Source organism: Crocuta crocuta, unplaced genomic scaffold (genome assembly GCF_008692635.1).
Source record: "Crocuta crocuta isolate KB4526 unplaced genomic scaffold, BGI_CrCroc_1.0 scaffold359, whole genome shotgun sequence".
Lineage (NCBI taxonomy): Eukaryota > Metazoa > Chordata > Mammalia > Carnivora > Hyaenidae > Crocuta > Crocuta crocuta.
Window position 1 is genome coordinate 488,388 of NW_027528877.1, and position 21,907 is coordinate 510,294.

Sequence of the window (21,907 nt, forward strand, 5' to 3'; positions counted from 1 at the left end):
TTCTCTTTCTCTCCCTTGGACCACGTGCCTGTCAGAGACAAGGAATCTCTCTTTCCTCTTATGTTGCATCTTCAGAGGGTGGGGTCACTGCGCTCAGCAACAGAGAAGTTCTGTCCTCTCTAGTTCAGTTTACTAGGCAGCTCCCTGCATTAGGCAGTACAGCCGACCTGATTCTTGCTTTTTATGCCTGAAGTCTTTGTGTACATACATACTCGATTGGCCATTACTTAGAGGTGAAGACGAACCAGTGGTAGGATTCACGCAGCAACCTCATGCACAGCCTTTAACACTATGCACAGAATAAAAAAAGAAAAACAAAAAACAATGCCAACTCTGCTAACTCATTGCCTAGGTCATTAACATGAACAGCATAACTCTATGTACCCTGCTCACCATGTAGATCATGAGACAGAGAATGGCAGTTCTCAGAAAGGCCACTTATTTCTTCAGGTTCCTTTTGGCTTTCCTTTGCTTTGCTTTGCTTTCTTTTCTTCCTTCCTTCCTTCCTTCCTTCCTTCCTTCCTTCCTTCCTTCCTTCCTTCCTTCCTTCCTTCCTTCCTTCCTTTGTCTCTTTCTTCTTTTTTTAACCATAACCCTCAGAAACCAGTTAGAAAATAACTTTTGCTTCTCAGGCTATAATTATTTGGGGAAAATGATGTAACAGGCTGCTCTATTTCTAATCTTGAGAATATTTGGTTTGGGGTGTGTTTCAAATGTTGATGTTATACTGATATGAAAATGCCTCTTAGTGCTCAAGATCCAGGGCAAAGGTCATTTCCACCAAGCTCCATAGAAAGTAATAAATAATTCTGAAATATTGTCTTAAAATAAGAATATAAAATACTATGACTTGTCAAGCCTTCAAGTCTTTGTTGGCTTATTATTACTGACCTAGCAGGTATAACAAAGGCTCATGCTTTTGGCCTGACATTTAGGCCACCTGGAGAGGTTCGTTCCTATTCACCAAGGCTGGCTTATCAGTCTTTCAGAAACTCTTATTCCATGCCAGATGCATCTTAATTGTACTAATTCTTTCTGTTGCATCAGTACGTCAATAACGATTCTCCATCTTGCCCACTGCATTTGTAATATCTTGAACTGTGATAAATAATGCATTCCTGATGAAACATTGAGGCTATTTGTATGAAAGCACTACTAAAGCTAAGATAGCTACAAGAAAAGACTATCATTAACTTGAATTCATAGGACCTCTTGTGAGGGTTTATTTCTGTGTAAATAATAGTGTCTTCAGGTTTGGTCTAAATTGCAAAGAAAATACAACCACTGCACCCGTCTCACTGCTTCCTAGGTGCCATGTATAAACAAAATGCAAAATTCTTTAAGTAACTAAAGTCTTAGCGACTTAAACTACCATCCCTGTATTCTTTCCCTTGGCAGAAGAAAAAAATTGGTTATATGCGCTCTATCATCCTCTAGCGATATATTTCCTTCATAACTAAAAACCATTAGCTTGTTATATAGCCTAATAACAACCTGTATTACACATTGCTGTTGCAATAGATGACATTATATAAATGCAGATTTTTAATCTTTTTTTTTGTTTGTTTGTTTCCATTGTTAAAACAAGTGACATAAAATCAGGATAATTGAGTTCACTTTTATTGTTAGAACAGAAGGAAATCCAATAAGAGTATTGGTACATAATTATTTCGCAAATTTTGCATGCATAGTGGAAGTTCACACTCTCTGCTTATCTATCCCCAAGTCCTAGGCCACTTCCAGAAAAATCTTAGAAGCAGGGATCGTGTGCTTGGAAAGACAGTCAGAACCTCCACTACATGCCTTTTCACCTGCTACAATGCTTTATTGATCTGATATGTGATTAAACAGTAAATAAACTTTCCCATTAAAATAAAACAACTACACTCTAAAAGCAAAGATCATCTTTTGAGTGCCTCACTGTAAATAATATCTTGCTAGGAATTGTCCCACTTAACCAGTGTGCTACCGAGGCTCATGTCTCTTGAATGTGCTGACACTGCTCAGGAAATTTTGGTTTGATTCCCAGCACTGGCAGACAAATTGGAGATCATAAACCCTGTGTACAGCAATGGTTTTCTAGATCAACAGGAGACACTCAAGACAAGGAACAGAGTAACAGGAGAGAGGGTAGATTCACCTCTCTGTAATCCACAAACCTTTCGGATGCCCTTACAAGGATTTTGAGTGCATTTCTGCCAGTATCAGCAATGGTGAAGTTCACCTTCACTAAAATCTAATTCCAGCACTAACTGGCAGGCCAGCACTAGTGAAAATAACATTCCGGTTTCCTCCATGACCTCAGTCCCGACATGATAACGGGAGCCCTCAACAACTCATTTCTAGCTTGGAATTCTTGATGGTTTATTTAGTTTGACTGACTGTCGGAGATTGCCATTATGAATACAGTTGCTAGGGAAGGCCTGCCGTAGTGCTGTTTGGCTTTTAAAGGGGTCAGGATTTTGCAACATCTCAAATAACACTTATGGCTTAATGTCTGCAAACAATGCAGCATTTAACATTTACTATGCATGAAGAGGATCATAGTTCATCATTTATTATTCAAAAATTATGTAAAATATTTTTATGATGGAATATGAAGAATGTGTTCAAAATATTCATGTATATAAACAACACATAATAAAGTTTCCTTAAGACATCAATGTGTAATCAAAAAGGTATTTTGAGTTCTGTGACTTGGAGCCCAATTCTAAATATCTCAAAATTGAGACTTTTAATCATACCTCTTTCAACTGGATCAGGCTGAACTCTGGTACTCTTCAACAAAGTGAACATTCATTTCTTTATCCAAAGAAACTATAATTTTTAAGGGTGGTTGGTGTGTCAGTGTTTAAACACGCACATTTCTCAGTTTGGAAATGGATTGCCTGGTCCATTTTCTCCTATTATGTGTTTTAACAACATGCTTGGTTTCTTACGAAAGAAAGGTAATTATGAACATTGGTTCACAGAGACTGGAAGGAATGGAAGCCATAGTGGTCCAAAATGATTGTGTGAGTGGTGTGGCCAATGTCATTTGTTGTCCTTGTTTGTCGTTAGAGTCTTAAAGCTCCTCTTGCACAGGAGAGTAGAGTTGATAAAAGGTAAAAGCCGAATGGGTGGGAATGAGAATGGATCCAGTAAAAGTTGCATCAACGATACAAATGTTTAGCTACTGATTTCATAGTAAGACATCTATTCTGTTAAGAGTGACCTTGATGGGTTTAAATGCTGTGCATTTGAGAGGGAGCCTACAAATAGCAGTCAAGAGTCTTGAATCCCTTTATAGACATGATTCATTTGTGTTGGAAATGAATCATTTCCAAATTTTATTTTAATTATGAAGGACACTTAAGAGTATCTCCTACAAAAGCAATAAATTCTTCATAATATTTAAACTCATTATAACTCACATTAAATCTTTCTAAGAAGAGGTGACAATCGAGCTTCATAGGAGAACTTTAAAGATTTTGAGTTAATGAAGTAAGCCTCTTCCCTCTTTTACGTGCCTTTTCTCCTCTCTAGCTGTTTGTTGTCTTCATTTTGAATTGTGCTTATTTTTGCCTCTCCTGGCGCTGTACATTTTAAACACTTATGTGCTTAATAAATATTTATTAAGTACCAATTACATACAAGCCTGATGCTAGGTACTAAAAAAAGTGCTCTTAATTAAAATTTTTATTTGCCCAAAATAACACAGTCAGCTAGAGGTAGATCCAGCACTGGAAATCAGATCTTTGCAGTCGATCAGTCCATAATATACTTGGCAATTTTATTTTATGAACATGATTAAAACTTCTGCCTAAGTAGAATATTTCATGTTTTGACTTCGGAGTTTTGTTTGCTCCCGAACTACATTTATAAGGTTTGAATTATTGGCTGCCATTGACTTTAATTAAACTCATTATGGCCTCACATGTCTGGCACTTGTTAGGGAGGGAAAAAAATAAGTTTAAAAATGAGCCAAGTGACTTGATAGAAGCATTCTCAGCAAATAGCCATAATAAGCCATGCTGGGCCACAACTCAGCTAGCAATCTGTTGCTTGACCCTCACCAATGTTTTTATGCTAAAAACTGTGTATTCATCTTCCTTATTCTTCAATATAGCATGTACACTATTCAGGTGAATGCCTTCAGTGACTTGGTTTGAATGGAGATACAGGCAAATCATTTTCTTTATTATTTCTTTTATGAAGGATGGGCTCTCAACGAAGATAAACAGTGGAGAAACAGCACTAGCTAATTGGGTCCTTCTGAGTCCGCGTCACCAGAATATCTAAACATTCAGTTCAGAAAGGAAAATATCAGCCATACAAGTGCTCTGATAGCAGGATATACATACTGCTTGCGTCATCCGGAAGGCTGGCTAAATGTCTTGGATTCATTGGGTGTTCCTTATTGTGTAGATAATGCTATTGGTACAATTAAAAAAATTCCGCATGTCTGAAGTCTTATGATCTGAGTTGCAGAGCAGTTTTAATTTTTTAACTCTAAAACACATTGATGTATTTATTCATTTAATATTCCAGTTTTATGTCCCGCAAATGGTAGTACAGAGGCCTAGAAAGGTAAAAGATTTATGCAAGGTCCCCTGGACCAGGAGGTGACAGAACATGATCTTAAGTCAGATGACTTGCAATTAAAGACTCTTTTCACCATATTGCACTAAGACTGTGGCTACTGTCAGCGTCAGAATACCTGTTTGCCCACTATTATATGGAGTCCCCAGCCCATCCCATTTGCCAAGGGGGACCAGGGAGCAGAGGAAGCAATATCCAGTTGCATATCACTTTATAGTTTTTAAAGTTTGTTTACTCAAATCTCACTCTCATTTATTTTTGCATGCATTTATTCAACAACTGGTAACTGAGACTTCTTCTAACCAGTGTCCTGAGTTTTAACCCCACTAGATATCTAGCCTTGCTCCTTGTCTTTCCTTCCATTTGATGCATCCAATCTGAGCTCTATAAATCTAATTCTACGCATTCTAGATGATTTCTCAATTCTCTGTATATATCTTTCATCTTCTCAAAGGCCTAAATAAGAAAATAAGAAATGTGATGAGATCAGGGAATGATGCAGAAATAAATTTATAGGCTTCGATACCTAATGATTATAAGTTTTGAGGAGTGTCCTGGCTATAAATCCTTATTATCCCCTCCACCTTCTCCCCAATCAAAAGGATTATGTGTTTGCTTTACGGACACAGAGGGTAAATGAAGGAACATAAGTTTGCATTAAGTTCTTCAGTGGCTAGGATGAAAAGGAATAGTGGTCAGGAATGTTAGTATTGGACAGTCAGTAGCTCTTACAGGAAATAAGTAAAGTTGTGTGTGGGGGCATGGGGGGTCGGGCGGCCGGGAGGAGTGAAGGGATGAGATGAAAGATAGACACTAATGGTGAGTGAAAAAGACAATGGCAATGTAGGTGCCAAGTAATCTCTTGATCAAAGACTGACTACCTCAGCCTACTGAGAATACCACAGTAGCTTGCAGCTTTGAGAAATTCTATTCTCACTGGCTGGGGCAGGCATATATTGCCAAAGTCTCAACTTGCAATTTTGAGTGTTTTTTCCCATAAGATATTATTGAAAGTTGTTAACTTCTTCAGTGTTACTTATATAATATATCAGGTAAATGAGAGATTACATAATGCTTGTTTCCTTGGGATATGTGCTTTGACTTCTTAAGAGCAGATTAACAAACTGGCTTTTTGTAAACAAACACAAACCATTCCTAAAGAGGAGAAGACCTGCATCAGATTATATTGTCATTTCTAATGATAGTGTGTAGACATCCTGAGTCTAGTCACTATCCAATTAAACACAAACATGATCGTATAAAAGATCAACAGGGATTTAATCAGTAAGGAAAAGTTGATATTTAACATGATACAGGCTTTGAAAAAATCGGACTTTGTTTCTTTAGTACAAGAGAGGGTAAACAGAAAAGATATATTCATTAAATGCCTACAGCTATCAGGCCGTATGCTAAATGCTCTATATTATCTCAATTAATTTTCACAGCAACCAAATGAAGTGGTCTTTAGTATTCTCATTCCCAGATGAGAGAACTGAGCCTCAGAGAGGTCGACATTTGCAAAGGTTGAAGTGAGAATTTTTTTTCCTTAAATTATGTTTGTTTGTTTGCTTGTTTACTACATAGAGTGGAATGATGTCACAGACTGTTTAATGTTATAGCTCCTTCCTTTCTTGGTTCTTCCCTTGGCCAAATCAACCACAAACGAATCAAATTAGACATTTCAATTTGCCTAGTTTAATGTCAGTGGTGAATTAGATCATCATAAAACGAACTCAATTCTCTCATTAAATTATAGCCAAATATATAGGACAAAGTTATTTAAAAATATTTTTTTAAAGTTTATTTATTTTTGAGAGACAGAGAGACAGAGTGCGAGCTGGGGGTGGGTGCAGAGAGGGGGGTAGACACAGAATCTGAAGCAGGCTCCAGACTCTGAGCTGTCAGCATGGAGCCCAACACGGGGATTAAACTCATGAATGGTGAGATCACGACCTGAGCTGAAGTTGGATGCTTAACTGACTGAGCCACCCAGGTGCTCTTAGAACAAAGTTATTAAGAAATATTTATACGAGCATAGTGTAGTGCAGCCAAAATCCAGAAGGAAAGTGAAAACTAAAATAATCCAGACTTATAACACTTTGTTTCAACATTTGGTCGCATTTAGATGCAGTCTGTATATGACCATTCATTGAGACCGAAAGAAGAAGTACCATATTATTTAGGTAAAATGAGACATTTCGTTTTATGCAAGAATTTCAGAGTTGTGTAATATTCCTGACTGAAATGAAAAAACAGGTCATACTTTACACTTATTCTTTTCATTGGCACATCTGGGATAATTGGCAAGTACCAGACCAGCCACTGTTGTCTGAACTATTATAAATCCGTGTGGTTGTAATAAGGTGCTATTAATGTTAACAGTTTTTTGAGAGACAGCGACAGAGCGTGAGTGGGAAACGGGCAGAGGGAGAGGGAAATACAGAATCTGAAGCAGGCTCCAGTCTCCAAACTGTCAACACAGAGCCCAACACAGGGCTCGAACCGAAGAACTGTGAGATCATGACTTGAGCCAAAGTCAGATGCTTAACTGACTGCCCATCCGGATACCCTGGTGCCATTAATGTTAAATTTAAATTGCATTTTGGAGCACTGGGGTGGCTCAATCAGTTGAGCCTCTGACTTCAGTTCAGGTTATGATCTCACAAGTTCGTGAGTTCGAGCCCCTCATTGGGCTCTCTGCTGTTGTCATGGAGCCCACTTCAGATCCTCTGTTCCCCCCTCTCTCTACCCCTCCCCTCTCATGACCTCTCTCTGAAAAAAATAAACTGAATTTTATTTTTATAAAATCTATATTAGTGATCTTTGGGGGTAAGATGTACAATGTTTCAATACTTTGAACACTGGTACTTGATGGTACAGATAATACCTTTATTCTACTTTTAAACAGCATTCCTATGCTTACCCCAGTTGCCATTTTAAGAATACAGACAAAATTCAATTCCAGGAATGAGATGTAACTAGGGAAGTTATTTTATTTATCATATGATACATTTCAAATATTCTTAAATTCCTATCTTGTTGTAAACTCTCAGTAACTATAGCAAAAGTGATTTCATGCAGTGTTTCCTTGAGAGAAACAGAAGAAAGAGAAATTAAGCAACATATCAGACTAGAAAGTTTAATAACACTATAATCTGAGGAACTTTCAACAGGCCTCACTGGGCCAGCAAACTATGGAAAGGTACAAGTAAGAAAAATGAGTCAGGCCTAGGTAACGTGCACCAGCAGATCTCCTGCACGAGCACCTATGGATGAGTGTGTTTCAGTGTTTGCACAAGGGCTTCTGTTCCAAACCCTGAAATCACACAGTCTTTTCCCAGCCCTTGCCACTTCCTTGTTAAGGACATATTTTATTTTTGACCCTTCCCCCACACTGTCCCCTCCAAAACACTTTCCCTTTCCCCCGCTTAATAGTTAAGAAAGTTTCTTGATTTGAAGATTAAGGTCAGAAAAAATGATTATTTCAGCTCAAGAATTTTATTTGCTTTCTAGATAGAAGCCAAAAGCACCTTCTAAAATCAAGCAACTGGAAATGCAATCTTAGACGCATCATTAGAACAAATATAGCTTCTATCATTTTATGGATGAATCAGAGTTCCCCTTCTCACTTAATCTAATCAAAGGCATCTTTTTGCTGTTCTTGTTCTCCCACACATTTCCCATCCAGTGTGAAAGTGAGTCAACTTCAGGATGCATTTAGTGTGCTCTTATGAAGAAACTGTTCTTGCCTAAGAGAAGAACTCAGGAACAAGAAAACAATTTATTTATTCACTCATCATGTTTAATATTTTAAGTAGGTGTGCTGACATGTGACAATTTTCTTCTCATTTGACAGCCTTCTCCCTTGCAAACGACTGTGCATTATGTATTCATTCAGCAACATGTGCATTGTTCATATCTTTTCCGCAGGAGAATTCTAATATTTATGTGGTGTTTTGCATTATTTCTATTTCTAAATGTTTTCAGCCGACTTTAGGAATATATCACGTTGTAAATCTTCTGAAGCCTAGAAAGCAGATGAGATTTTTTTTTCTCTTTCTACCATCTTTGCTTTGTCAAATTACTTTGATTTTAGTGTTGACCACAGGCTGCTGGTATTAGTTTGTCCTTCCTGTCTGTACTAGCCCCTTTTTAGAATCAAGAGGATAGGATGGACCACCGTATTGTAGGTGTCATTTCTGAAAATAGTGACTTCTTGGTATATCTGACAATCATGTTGCTAGGTTTGAAACAGAAGCCAAATCAATTGAAACTAAACTGATTTCTCCAGATGTCACCTCTCAATACATGGAACTCTTGCTATTTTATTAGAAAACATTAACGCAAACATATAAGAAGAGATAAGCCATCTACTAGTGACCTATATAGCACCTATATTAATGATCCTATTAAATCATTAACATGTATATATTGTTGTTCTCAGATAAAATTTTTTAAAAATTGCTTGCTTTTATTTTTATTTAAAAAGTTCAAAGCGTGATATGTAGAATTGTTGAGCCACTATATTGTACACTTGAAACTAATATAACACTGTATATTAATTATACTTCAATAAAAATAAGTAAAAGACTTCAAGGTTTGTAACTGACAAAAAATGTTCAAAGAGAGTGTTTTTGAAATCCTGTAATACATGCCTTTTACAGTTGAAATTCTTGGATTCTAGGATCTTTTTTTTCATTCTTTATAACTGACTAAACTTCCAGTCCTCAAAAATTTAAGTAAATCTGGGGCGCCTGGGTGGCTCAGTCAGTTAAGTGTCCAACTCTTGATTTTGTCTCAGGTAATAATCTCATGATTCCTGAGATCAAGCTCTGTATGGAACTGTGTGCTGGTAGTGCAGAGCCTGCTTGAGATTTTCTTTCTCCACCTCTATCTGCCTCCTCTCCGGCTCACGCACCCATGAGCTCACATGCTCTCTCTCCCTCTCTCAAAATACATAAATAAACTTAAAAAAAAATTTTTTAAAAATTTAAGTAATCCCTTTTATTTTAATTTTGATAAATCCTTCATATTTTGTTTAATTTTTTAAAATGTTTATTTATTTTTGAGAGAGAAAGAGAGAGAGCATGAGCAAGGCAGGGGCAGACAGCGAGGGAGACACAGAATCTGAAGCAGGCTCCAGGCTTGAAGCTATCAGCACACACCCTGATGCAGGGCTCGAACCCACTAACTTCGAGATCATGACCTGAGCCGAAGTTGGGCGCTTCACCCGAGGAGCCACCCAAGGGCCCCAAATCCTTCATATTTTAAAGATAGCCATCCACTATTGTGGGATAAAGGGGTATTTACAAAGGAGTGTCATCTTTTTTTTTACTCACTATCATTCTTACAATTTAGTTTTCATTAGAAGCAGATGCAAATTTCTTTTTTTTAAGTGTATGTGCTTAGTTTTATTCAATGGTGGTTTATTCAGTTTGACTTGCAACAGTATATCTAATAAAAATGATCTTTAGCCTTTTTGTCCCACCGCTGGCCAAACATTCATGTCAACATTTGAAACTACCAGTAAGTCAAAAGAGGGAGGAAGAAGGGAACCAACATTTATTGAGCATGTCATCCATGCTGGGTCCTTTTCACACGTCTCATTTAATCTTCACATGCTGTGCTGTGGATATTATTTCCTGAGTTTGGGAAATGAGGCACACAGAGGCGAAGAAGCGGACCCAAGACATCCCAACTAGCATTTTCAGAGCCAAGTTTGCCCCTGTTTCTTTCTTTTGGGAGTGTCCTGCTATAACACACTGTATTCATTTCCAAATTTTCCCCCCTCCCAAATCATAAAGCTTTATGGTTTAAATATAAAATTACTTTCCAGTTTAAATTTTTTGGCATTTAATTTCCTCTCTCGCTGTCGAAGTTAGGCCGTCTCAGACTTTCCTATACTTACTTTATACTTAGACTTGCATTTAGAGTGTTGTGATAGTAATATTGTAAGCTGCCCCAAATATCATTGTTCTACATGTATTTCATGTTGAACTGGCTACATGCTTATGATATCACTTGAAAGTGTAGATTTTAGGGGCGCCTGGGTGGCTCAGTCTGTTAAGTGTCTGACTTCAGCTCAGGCCATGATCTCATGGTTCATGGGTTCGAGCCCTGCGTCAAGTTCTGTGCTGACAGCTCAGAGCCTGGAGCCTGTTTCAGATTCTGTGTCTCCCTCTCTCTCTGCCCTTCTTCCACTTGTGCTCTGTCTCTCACTGTCTCAAACATAAACAAAAAGATTTTTTAAAGTGTGGATTTTAGAATCGTGGTGCTAGAAAGGACATTAGAAATGAGCTTTAACCACCAAGTCTGTGTTCAGCATTGCAACCAGATTGATCCTTTTAATACCTGTTAGATTATGTCATTCCTGCTCAAAAACTACCAGAGGCATCTCATCTCCTCCCTCAAGAGCGAGTCCATAGCAATCACTTCAAAGGATCTTCAAAGCCCTGCCTTACCTGCTCTTGACCCCTGCTTTTTGATGACATTGTCCTTCTTGCTATTACTTGAACAAGCCAGACATATTCTCACCCCATGGTCTTTGCATCAACTGCTCCCTGTGCTTGGAGCACTCTTTCCTCCAGATACTTGCATGGCTCACTTCCTTGTCTCTTTCAGCTCAAATGGGACCACTGTATTTATAACTACATATCCTCATCCTCACTCGCCATGACTCTTACCTGCTTTTCCACGCTCTTGTACTCAGTAAACCCAGCACATGGTTTGTTTGTTTGTTTGTTTCCCTATCTTCCCTCAGCAAATTACAAGCTTCATGACAACTGAAATTTTTGTTTCTGGATTTTTCCCCTGAGTTCTTGCCAGCACCTGGGACAGTGCCTGACACATGGATAGTGGTCAATAGATATTTGCTCAACGAATTAATAAATGTATGTCCAACACACACTGCTCATAGAGGACACCACACTGGGTTCAGTGAAGGGTCATGGGAAAATAAAAAAGAAATATTCATATTTCAAGCTTGTTAGTAAGGACAAAGACAAGTTTAAGTCTGAGTCAGTCATGTCTTGACAAGCGACCTTGTTTCTATTAAATAAGCCACTTGAGCAAAACTCAGTGTTGTTCTTAAATAAAAGATGCTGTTCTATAGATCTGACATATGCTGTTCCATGGGTGGGGAGGGGGTGACAGTTGTCACATGTATAAATCCCATATAATCCATACAAGTCTTTATTACTTTTATTAGTTCATTTTTCTTCGATCTTGTAACAGTGAAGGAAAAATAAAATGTACAAGCATCCACGAAGTAAACTTGAACCAAGCCTCTTTTACCTATCTTAGGATGGCTAAAAATTGAAACATAACAAACCTCTTTCATTCAACCTTCTCCTGATCCCATCACTTTCTAATGAGAAATGTAGTTTTGGTTCTATCGATTGGGTTTGGAGAAAGGTGGGGAGAAAAGAGGTGGTTTTAATTAAAAATGAAATAACACTGTGATTTATATTCTTTGTCCCCATGTGAGATATGTCACTCCCTGACTCCTGAACTTTCTTTTGTAAATAATTTCACAGGAACAAATTCTATCCATGTGTTGCAAAGAAAGCCAAGGTGTACGTACATTTCTTAATGCCATTAACTTCTTTTGCTGGAGAGTAGAATTGTAGCAAAGGGATGAGAAGAGTTGTTAAAACATTTTTACTTTTTATTTTAAACCGTACAATTTAAAATTATTTTTAAAGGAACATAAACTCAAATTTTAGTTTATAAAAAACTAATTTGGAGAAAACCCATATGTTCTGTGAAGGCAGGTTCTGCACATGTGACTAACAGTGCTGGGGCCATTGAATTTGCTCACTAAATATTTGTTTGATCAAGTAAATAAATGCATGAATGATTTTTTTTTTTTTTTTTAGTTTCCAGAAATGAAATAGGAAGAGAAGTAAATGAAACTGTTTCATGGAATTCTAAAAGAGACATTAGCAGCTGGGAAGAAAGAACATGGCCTACGTCCTGTCCCACAGAACAGGGAAAACCTGGACTCTTTCCAGAGTCAGCCCAGGAATGCCAAAAGACCTGCAGGGCAAGAACAGGGCAGAGTTCAAGCTTGAAGCCAGGAGGCCCGAGGCAAAATCAGAGCCCCAGCTGGGACAGTAGCCATAGGCAAGATCGTGGGCTTGCAGGTAAAGTTCCAAGGGCCAAAGCAGGTTAAGGGCCAATCATCCAGTCCTGCGTATAAAATGGGCAGAATAAAAGGGAACCTGTGACATGTCCTGATTCAAAGTCTCATTATGTTGAGTGTTTTGAGAGTTATTAGATGAGGTATCGCAGAAAGTTTCTTTGTGATATTTATAGGGAATGTGCTAACTTTTAGGAAATTATTTTCTCATTATTTTCCAGTGTGCACCGATACCAGGACTATCTCGACTCCAGTTAAAATCAATAAATATCAGCATTTGCCATGTAAACATTTGTGTGTTCACTGTCTTCCATTGAGTTGATTTTGCTTTTGTAAGCAACATTTCCTCTTCAAAATCAGAATGTAGATGGCGTGGGACAGTAGGAAGAATCTGTATCCCCCCAACCCCCATAGTAGGACCTAGTAACCCATGCTCAGACTCATAGTGCTCCAGGCAGTGGTGGGGGTTCCAAAATGCTACTGACGACTTCTCTCTTCTTTCCCATAGTGTTGAAGAGTTTACCATTTGGGTGGATGTATACATACCCAGGTGATTACTAGAATAATGCTGCAAAACTAACTGCAGAGAAGCTTGGAGATCCAGCTACTGATAACCTATGAAAGTTGGTGTTTATTTGTGTGCAGATGAATGTGCATTTGTGGATGGGGATGTGGTGAGATTAATCAGGAAAACCTTGAATTTGATATTGGCTTGTGGCCAATTTTAGGGCAAGAAAAGCAAAAGAAAGGAATTGGTCAAAGATACAGAGTCCTAGAACAAAGAAAATGCCAATCAAACTGGCATTATTTCTAGTATTATCACGTCACTTTAGCAGATAAACTTCGTGGGATAGGCAGGGGGATAGAGGGATGTTCCTTTTGTTGCTCTGTTCCCATATTCTCTGCAGATCCTGTGTCACCTGGGCTATGTCCCACGCAGGAAAAATGCTTAAGATGATCAAATAAAAGGGTTTCCCTGCTCGTGTGATACATAAAGCAGCATTTTGGGTAGCCAGGCAGGACTCACCCATAAAGTAAAGACCCACAACCCAAGGAGCTGCCTTTTCAACTCCTGAGAACGTTTTCTACAAACAAGTTCCTTTCTTGTGTGTTCTGATTTCTCTACATAGACATAACTGAGGTTCTCACAAATGCCCAGAAGCCAATGACATTACATATAACACAGAGTAGGTGATAATATGTTTGGGTGGATTTGTAACTAATGGGACACTCAAATTCAAGGAGTGAGGATTAATGTAGTGACCCTAACTTTTGGGAAGATCTTCAGTGGTACACACGAAGCCCTTTTGGCAAGTTTTCAGATGACAGAAAGCAAGGTGGGAAAGCTAATATACTTCATACTAAATCAGGAGCCCCTTAAGTCAGAGGGTCTAAAATAACACATTTGAATTTGTAAGGTTACATGATGCCATATGTAGAAACTATGTGGATATTAAAACACCTCACACATACCCATACACAAATGAATTCCGTTGTCAAGGATATATAACTATCTGAGAATTTATGTTCTACATATTTGAGTAGATGCCTATTGAGGGGCGTGAGTATGAGAATCCAGGGATAAAGGAATATTAATAAACTACACTAAAACAAAAGAGTGACATTATAGGGTTGAAGAAGAATAACATGCCACAAGTTGAAAATTAACACCACAAATTTTTGTAGTTGAGATCCAAAGAAAAAAGAGAAAGAGAGGAAAATGAGTGAATTTATTAGAAATTAATATTAAGTCCAAAATGTTGGTACAAATCTAGCTGAGAATCTATTCTTTAATGGTGATAGGAATAAAAAGTACTTTGAGTTTTTAGATGTCTGCAGGTTGGGTCATCACTGGAATGTGGCTGTCAAAGAAAAACTAACTCTGGCTGCCTTCAAGGAAACACGATGACCAGAACAAGGAAGGATATAGGATACCTCTACTCATAAAATCACACCGTGGTGGTGGTCAGTTCTGGTTGCCAAAGTTTAGACTTCATTCTACACTGAACGAAGAAAACCATGTCATAGCTAGAAGCTTAATATAATCCATCGGGGTATGAAACTTAATTCACAACTCGGATGTGCAAAAAAAATAAGTCTGCTTTCGTCATCTTCTGTTATAATTTCTGCCCTTTCCCCCCTGCTTGACTAAGTTGGTGGAAAGAATTTCAGTCTAACTAAGGACCCCGCCGTAAATTGTTATTCATTTGTAGGGTCGCAGGCATTGCCCTTATATCAGTGCTGAAGGGTCTATATTTTTCAGCCTGTGGCCTTACAGGGAACTGATGAGATAGTCATTGTTCGCACTTGCCTCTTTCAGCTTAGCTACACTCGGCTGTTTTTTGTCACCTTGAGGCAGGGAAGCCTGGGGTGAAGCTGATTCTGGCACTATCTCCTAGTAAACACTCAACTGCCTCTGATTGGCATCTGGTTGCCTCACAGGTTGCCTTAATGGGAAGTAGGGGTTCAGGTCTCTGCTTTTGGGAGCCTTAAATTCTCTCCCTCTTCTCTTCTCCCCAGATCTTAGGAAATCTTTTAGTGGGGGGGGGCATCTTTCTCTTTTCTTGTTCTTTAAGACCTAGCCTTTAACGTGTTAGGCTTTTAAAAAACAAAGCCAGAAAAATGTCTAACTCTTACTTTGCCATGTCCTTTTCCCAAAGTCACATGAATACAGACTATCTCCTTCAATGAGAAAAGGGAAAGAAAGGAAACACAGCAAGACAAAACAAAAAACAACCAAAAAGGACAACTTGCTTTCTTTTTTCAAAAATTAAAAAACATTATTTATTTTTGAGAGTGAATGCCAGCGTACCGCTGAGTGGGGAGGGGGAGGAAAGAGAGGAGGGAGGAGCAGAGAGATGGGGAGACAGGATCTAAAGCAGGCTCTGTGTTGACAGCAGGGAGCCCAATGTGGGGCTCAAACTCATGAACTGTGAGATATGACCTGCCTGAAAGTCCAATGCTTAACCAGCTGAACCACCAGGCGCCCCAATATTTCTAGCCATAAAGTAAGGAACTTTGTAGTGGCAAGAATTATTCAATTCTTGAATAAAGTATGGTAATAGTTTTACCTTATCAGATGTTAAACAACAGGACATGGGTGACTAGAAGTTTACAAAGTTTCTAATAAAAAAGGGAAAATTTTAAGCTCACAATATTATAGGAAATGCAAAAGCCTGTTCCATGGTAGGTGATCAATATATTGAGTAAAATTTTATTGTAGTTTTAAATAATGAATCTTTGAGAAAATAAAACTATGTATTATCATAAATGCAAGTAAGCTTAAAGCATACCTACAAAAACCACAACCTATTTTTAGGGCAAGAATCTTGACTCATCAAATATTCATGCCAGGTTATAAGCAAGAAAATGAAAACCCTTTAAAATAAAAATAAAACTCCACATAATAGAAATATTTTGATACATATAAAGTACATTGACATTTTTGCTTTCTCATTTTCAACTGTTTCTCTTTAAAATAGTCACAAATATTTTTTCTCCAAATTCTTTAACAAAAGTGCAGGTCATCCTTGCATAGGGGCAATGCTAATTTTCTCTATATCTTTCCAATTTTTAATGTATGTACTGCCAAAATGAGCCCTTTCCAAATCCTTTCAAATAATATGTATGTACTTATGATTTAATGTACTCCATTAAAAATAACATGAGAGGAATAAGAACAAAGACAGAAGAACACAATTGATAGTGAGTTAAAATTTTGAAGTGACTAGCAATGATCAGGTCAGCCTGAATATCAATTTGATCTGGTGTTTCTGCCCCACCCCCTTCTGCACGGAATCTAACTTACAGTGACTTACTGCTTTAGTAAAAATTTGGCAAATGACCTAATGTTCCATTTTTTTTAACATGAGATTTTGATGTTGCTGGCAGGAGCTGGAAGGTTCAAGTAGGGCAACCGAGGTGGTGATTGGGTATCAAGATGTCATCCACAATCCTTTCCAAACAGAGTATATAATGGCAAGTGTGGGCACCTATGAATCTGAATGTTGCTTTACATCTCCTGGGCAATAAACTAATCATTACCAAAGATGTAAACCACTGCACTTTCTCCTCAATCTTTGTGTGTAGCTTTATTTGCTGCTAAAAGAGTTGTGATTCCCTCCACCCACTTCTCATTAGAATGGCGCTAGTGCTCAGTAATGGCTATAAAATGGCCTTGCGGGGAGCATGCAGCACTCATAACTCGGTCTTACTAAACTACTTTGAATTGAGCTGTGTAACCAATTTCTGTACACTGATTTTATATCCTGCGACTTTGCTGAATTCAGGTATCAGTTCTAGCAGCGTTTTGGTGGAATCTTCTGGGTTTTCCATGTAGGGTATCATATCATCTGCGAGAAGTGAAAGTTTGACTTCTTCTTTGCCAATTTGGATGCCCTTTATTTCATTTTGTTGTCTGACTCCTGAGGCTCAGACTTCCAATGCTATGTTCAACAACAGTGGTGAGTGTGGACATCCCTGTCGTGTTCCTGATCTCATGGGGAAGCTCTCAGTGTTTTTCATATATGTCTTTTATTGCTGTGGGCTTTTCATATATGGCTTTTATGATGTGAAAGTATGTTCCTTCTATTCTGACTTTCTTGAGGGTGAATTGAGCTGTGTAGAAAAATGGAATTGATAAAAAGGATATTTGAAAGCATTGAAAAATAAACACAAACACAAAGAAAAACTAATCATGTTTTTTGATTTTCCACTTTCAAAATTGCCCATGTGCTTTGCTGTTGTTACGTTTTTCTTCCAGTCTTTTGTATCAGGAGAGTTCTTATAAGGAAAAAAGGCTTGGAGTTTGGGTGAGATGCATTTCAAATAACGTTATTCCGATGATGAAGGGAATACATATATCATCCAGTAAGCATTACGTTTTAAATTTAAATTACTTTCTTGAAAGAGAAAAGGGGAAGAAAAGAAATACAAGCAAAAATGAAACAAAAACAACAAGAAAAGACAGCTTTCGTACATGCAGTAAACATATTGAGCATCTACGATGTATCAGGCACTGTTCTCTGTACTGGGGATAAGACAATGAACAAAAAACCTAAAATTTCTGACCTCATGAAGCTTACATACTAGTGTGACAAAACTGTCCCCCCAAAAGTCAAACATACGGTATTTAGATGCAATCATTTTAGCCACTGGGCATAATTTCTCTTGATTTTTGCCATTTCAGTTAGTATGCGTAATTTCAGTATAGATCTCTACGTACAAATATTTTCCCTCTTGTGTGTCCTTAAATGATCTTGCTACACTATAAATGCTGTCCAAACTCCCAAGTACATATTGAGCTCTCTGAGTGCTGGTTTCTCTGATAGGTGTGATGGGAGTTATGTAAAAATAAAGGAAATACCTAAATGTTGTCTGCCTTCAAAGAACTTTCAATCTATGGTTGTTAAGACATAGCATTTATGCCATTCAGAATATTCCGAAGTGTTGTGGACTAGGGGAAGGAAGTTGGCAAGGATGAATTACAAAAAAACCTACTCTCTTAAAGGAGATGCCATGGGACTTTGTACTGAAGATGATTTCCCATGAAGCCAAAAGAAATTGGCCCACTGAGGAGAGATCCCAACTACTCATTGTCTTGCAGGTGTTGCTCTGTGGAGTGATGTCTTTGCTATTTCCTGAGAGGACAGTTTTCTGGCCTCTTGCCAGTTCTCACTTTAAGTCCATTTGTTGTGGACGTGGTGATATCATAACAGTTAAGTGAATTTCACAGTTCTTCTAAAAGCTGATGGGATGTCAAATCTGAGTTGCTTTTATATTTAATGTTTTCCTCTGAAATGTCATCTTATGTGTGTCAAAGTAATAATGAATATACAACTAAAGGAACAAAGGAAAGGAATAACAAAACAATAGAAAGCTTATAAACATTTATTGAGCACTCAAGTGAAGTTGAAGAAAGGCAGTTGGAATTGGAAAACGAATATGATGAGTTTGACTGACAGATTCCATATACATTAAATATGTGCTGATTTAAAAGGTAATGAATGCCTACTACACTTCTCATATACCAGATCCTGTGTTAGGTCTTTTTAAAATATATTATCTTGTTTACATTCTTACAGGAAGTCTCTGTGGAATAGTTAACACAGTGTTCATTTTGTATTTGTTAAAGTGAACATTAGAAAAGTTAATAAGTCAGACAACTAGTTAATGACGATGTTGGTTTGGTATAAAGAGCACAGCTGTCCTGTCACAATGACTGTAGAACAATATTTTTACAGAGGTGAAAATCAGCCTGAGCTTTCAATAGAGTTCAGGATAATAGAGAAGACACACACAGCAGCATGAGCTGTCTGAACACATTGTTTTGCTTTAACCATGGATTTTAATTGAATCCATATTTCATTAATTGAAAATTGATTCTATGAAAATCATAACATTGATCAACATCATCCTAAACCCAAATGAAAAAGCCAGATAAAGAGAAATTGATCATGTATAACATTTGTGTTGCCATGTAGGGCATTCAACTTATATAGGCTAGTAATCTGTTCAGTTAGAAGTTGTCAAAGTGCTTGCTAGTGATTGATTTAGCATCAGGTCAAATAATATGCCAATACTCTTACTATGAAAAAAATTCTTAAAGAAACAGTAATTCAGTGTTTGTTTGACCTTCATATTATAGATTTTGCAGCAGTGAAAATACCTTTCCTTGTTATTCTTAGAAGGCTGAAGTGAAGATTGAAAAAAAAATCTGTAAGCCAACACTGACTACCCATGGTAAAAGCTGTTTAGTGACATAATTTATAGGGAACATGTGATAGTTTCCAGGAGTGACATGCGTCATCTTCCCACATGAAACTATGTAGAATGCAATTTTACAGCTGGGTAAATTCTCAAGGCAGGGCACAGAGATCTGGCTGTGGGATTGCCCATTAATGTCAGAAGGAGTCAAGGGGCTCTATTCCTCATGCCCCTCTTAGAGAATGCACCTGTGTCAGACTGCTAAGAGGGGAGTCCATTCCTTTTCTGGAAATTCTGAATGCCAGTGTTAGCCAGTATTTTATGTGGATGGTTATATAACTTTAGGTTGGTTCTTAGATTTGTCTATGGCCAGTCATGCAACGAAAATGGAGAAGTCTTGCATTTTATCCCATATGATTTTAAACTTATTTTATTCATATAAATGGCCAGCATGAGCATAAATATTTGATATTATGTGACAGAAGAACTCATGTAATAGAAAACCCATGTATTTAAAGAGGTAAGTTTTAATGTTATGCTATATAATTACAATGCTTATGAAACTATGATGCATATACATTTAGACCTAGGATAGTACTGTAGTTAAAAAAAACAAAGTCCATCCAATAATGGGTAATCCCAATATCTCAAGTCTTTGCTTCCTATTTTTCCACACAAGGAAGGTGGCACGTAGATCTTTGCAATACTTTTTAAATTCCCATTTTTCTTTCTTAATTTATTACCCTCACACACTTCAGCAGCCTCTAAGCTGCTGCCCTCTAAAAATCCTCCACTTATTCTTGAATACCTGTGTTGTATATCCTTTCTTTCCACCCATTCACTTTCAAAAGTCCTAGAACCAGGCTGGTTAGACTGGATCTGCCTTATATGGTGCTGTGTGGGCAAGAAACGGAGAAGGCTATCCCATGATCCTTTTCAGCAGAAGGTAAACACAAAGCAAACAACAATTATTGATTCACAACCAATAGTACATAATAATAGAGATTTTCAAAAAACACCCATCGGATATCATTCATGTATTGATTTTTAGAAATTTTATCAATTCACAAATATTTTACACATATTTTTAAATGCCCACTAAGCACAGGGGACCCCAGAGAACACAAAAATGAAAAAATGCAGAGACATAATTTTCAGTATCAAGGAAGGAGCTTAAAATTTAGATGATAAAAATATTCTATTGCATATAGTATTGTATGGCATTATGGTAGCCACTAGCAACCTGTAGTTATTGAGCACCTGAAATGTGGCTGGAGTAACTGCAGAGCATCTGATTATATTTAATTTACCTTTACTTTTTAATGTTTTATTTTATTTTATTTTTGAGAGAGAGGGAGAGAGAGAGCAAGTAGGGAGGGTCAGAGAAAGGCAGAAAATACCAAGCAGGCTCCGTGCTGCCAGCATGGAGTCTGATGTGGGGCTCGAACTCATGAACCATGAGATCATGCCCTAAGCCCAAATCAGGGGTCAGATGCCTAACCAACTGAGCCATCTAGGTACCCTTAATTTACCTTTAAATGTGAATCATCACCAATTAATATTTGAATAGCTACCATACTGGACAGAGATAATCTGGAAAATCCAAAAATCTAGCTTGTGAGATAAGCACCAAAATTTTAAAATGGGGTTAATGTTACTAGATGAGTACAAACAACATTCTTTAGGGCTCAGAGAAACAAAATCCCTCAATTGAGAAAAATTTAAAACAACAGTTTAATGTAGATTTGAATGATGAGGCAGCATCATTTAGATAGTGTGACTGATTTTATAAATGGCTTTACGAGGAAAAGAACACCTGCTGTGCATCAAGTATTTTATATACATGAGCTCATTTAGTTCCCACAGCTAGAAAATATTGCCTCTACTTTATAATTGGTGGAACCGAGACTCTAAGGTTAATTAACATACCCAAGTTCACCTGGCTCTCAAGTGGTGCCGACTAGGTTTGTACCCAGGTGTACCTGACTCCTGATCTCAGCTGTGTTACACTTTACTGTGCTGGTGAAGGAGTGAAGGGGGATCTAAAATAATTCAAGACTGACAAAACAGGACGACCCGGGGGTGGCAATGTCATGATCACAAGTAGTTTAATCAAGCAGAGGGTTAGCTCAGAGGTGGTGGATAGAAGTATAAAGTAGTCAGAGTGGAAGATAGCAGTGAAGATTTGGAACTGAGGGAAAGACTGAGGTTCAGGATGAGACATCGATTTAAGAGCCAGATGTAAAATCTGATACTTGATGTAGGAGTGGTAGGTGGCTCATCCAAAGAAAAAAGGCACAAATAAAGATGCTTATATTAAATCTTAGAAAACATGTCTTTTGGGTTATAGGATGAGAAGAGGAGCCAATAAAAGGATGAGTGGATTTAGAAAAGTAGGAAGAAATAGTGTGCGGTAGTGGTCATCAATGTCAAGGACTATAGAGAGAGCAAGGAGGGTGAAGAACAAGCAAGAAAATGGAG

General features: G+C 37.7%; 1 long non-coding RNA gene and 1 pseudogene across 1 annotated transcript in view; one reads left to right on the plus strand and one right to left on the minus strand.

Annotated features, from left to right (window-relative positions):
• LOC144225534 (uncharacterized) overlaps window positions 1-13,003 on the plus strand; it is a 31,480-nt gene extending 18,477 nt beyond the window's left edge. Inside the window, exons 2-3 of the long non-coding RNA XR_013333333.1 lie at window positions 12,459-12,725; window positions 12,943-13,003. This is a non-coding gene — a long non-coding RNA (uncharacterized LOC144225534). The remainder of the gene's footprint in view (window positions 1-12,458; window positions 12,726-12,942) is intronic.
• Window positions 13,004-16,207: 3,204 nt separating this feature from the next.
• LOC144225548 (U6 spliceosomal RNA) lies at window positions 16,208-16,322 on the minus strand (annotated as a pseudogene).
• Window positions 16,323-21,907: the final 5,585 nt, after the last annotated feature.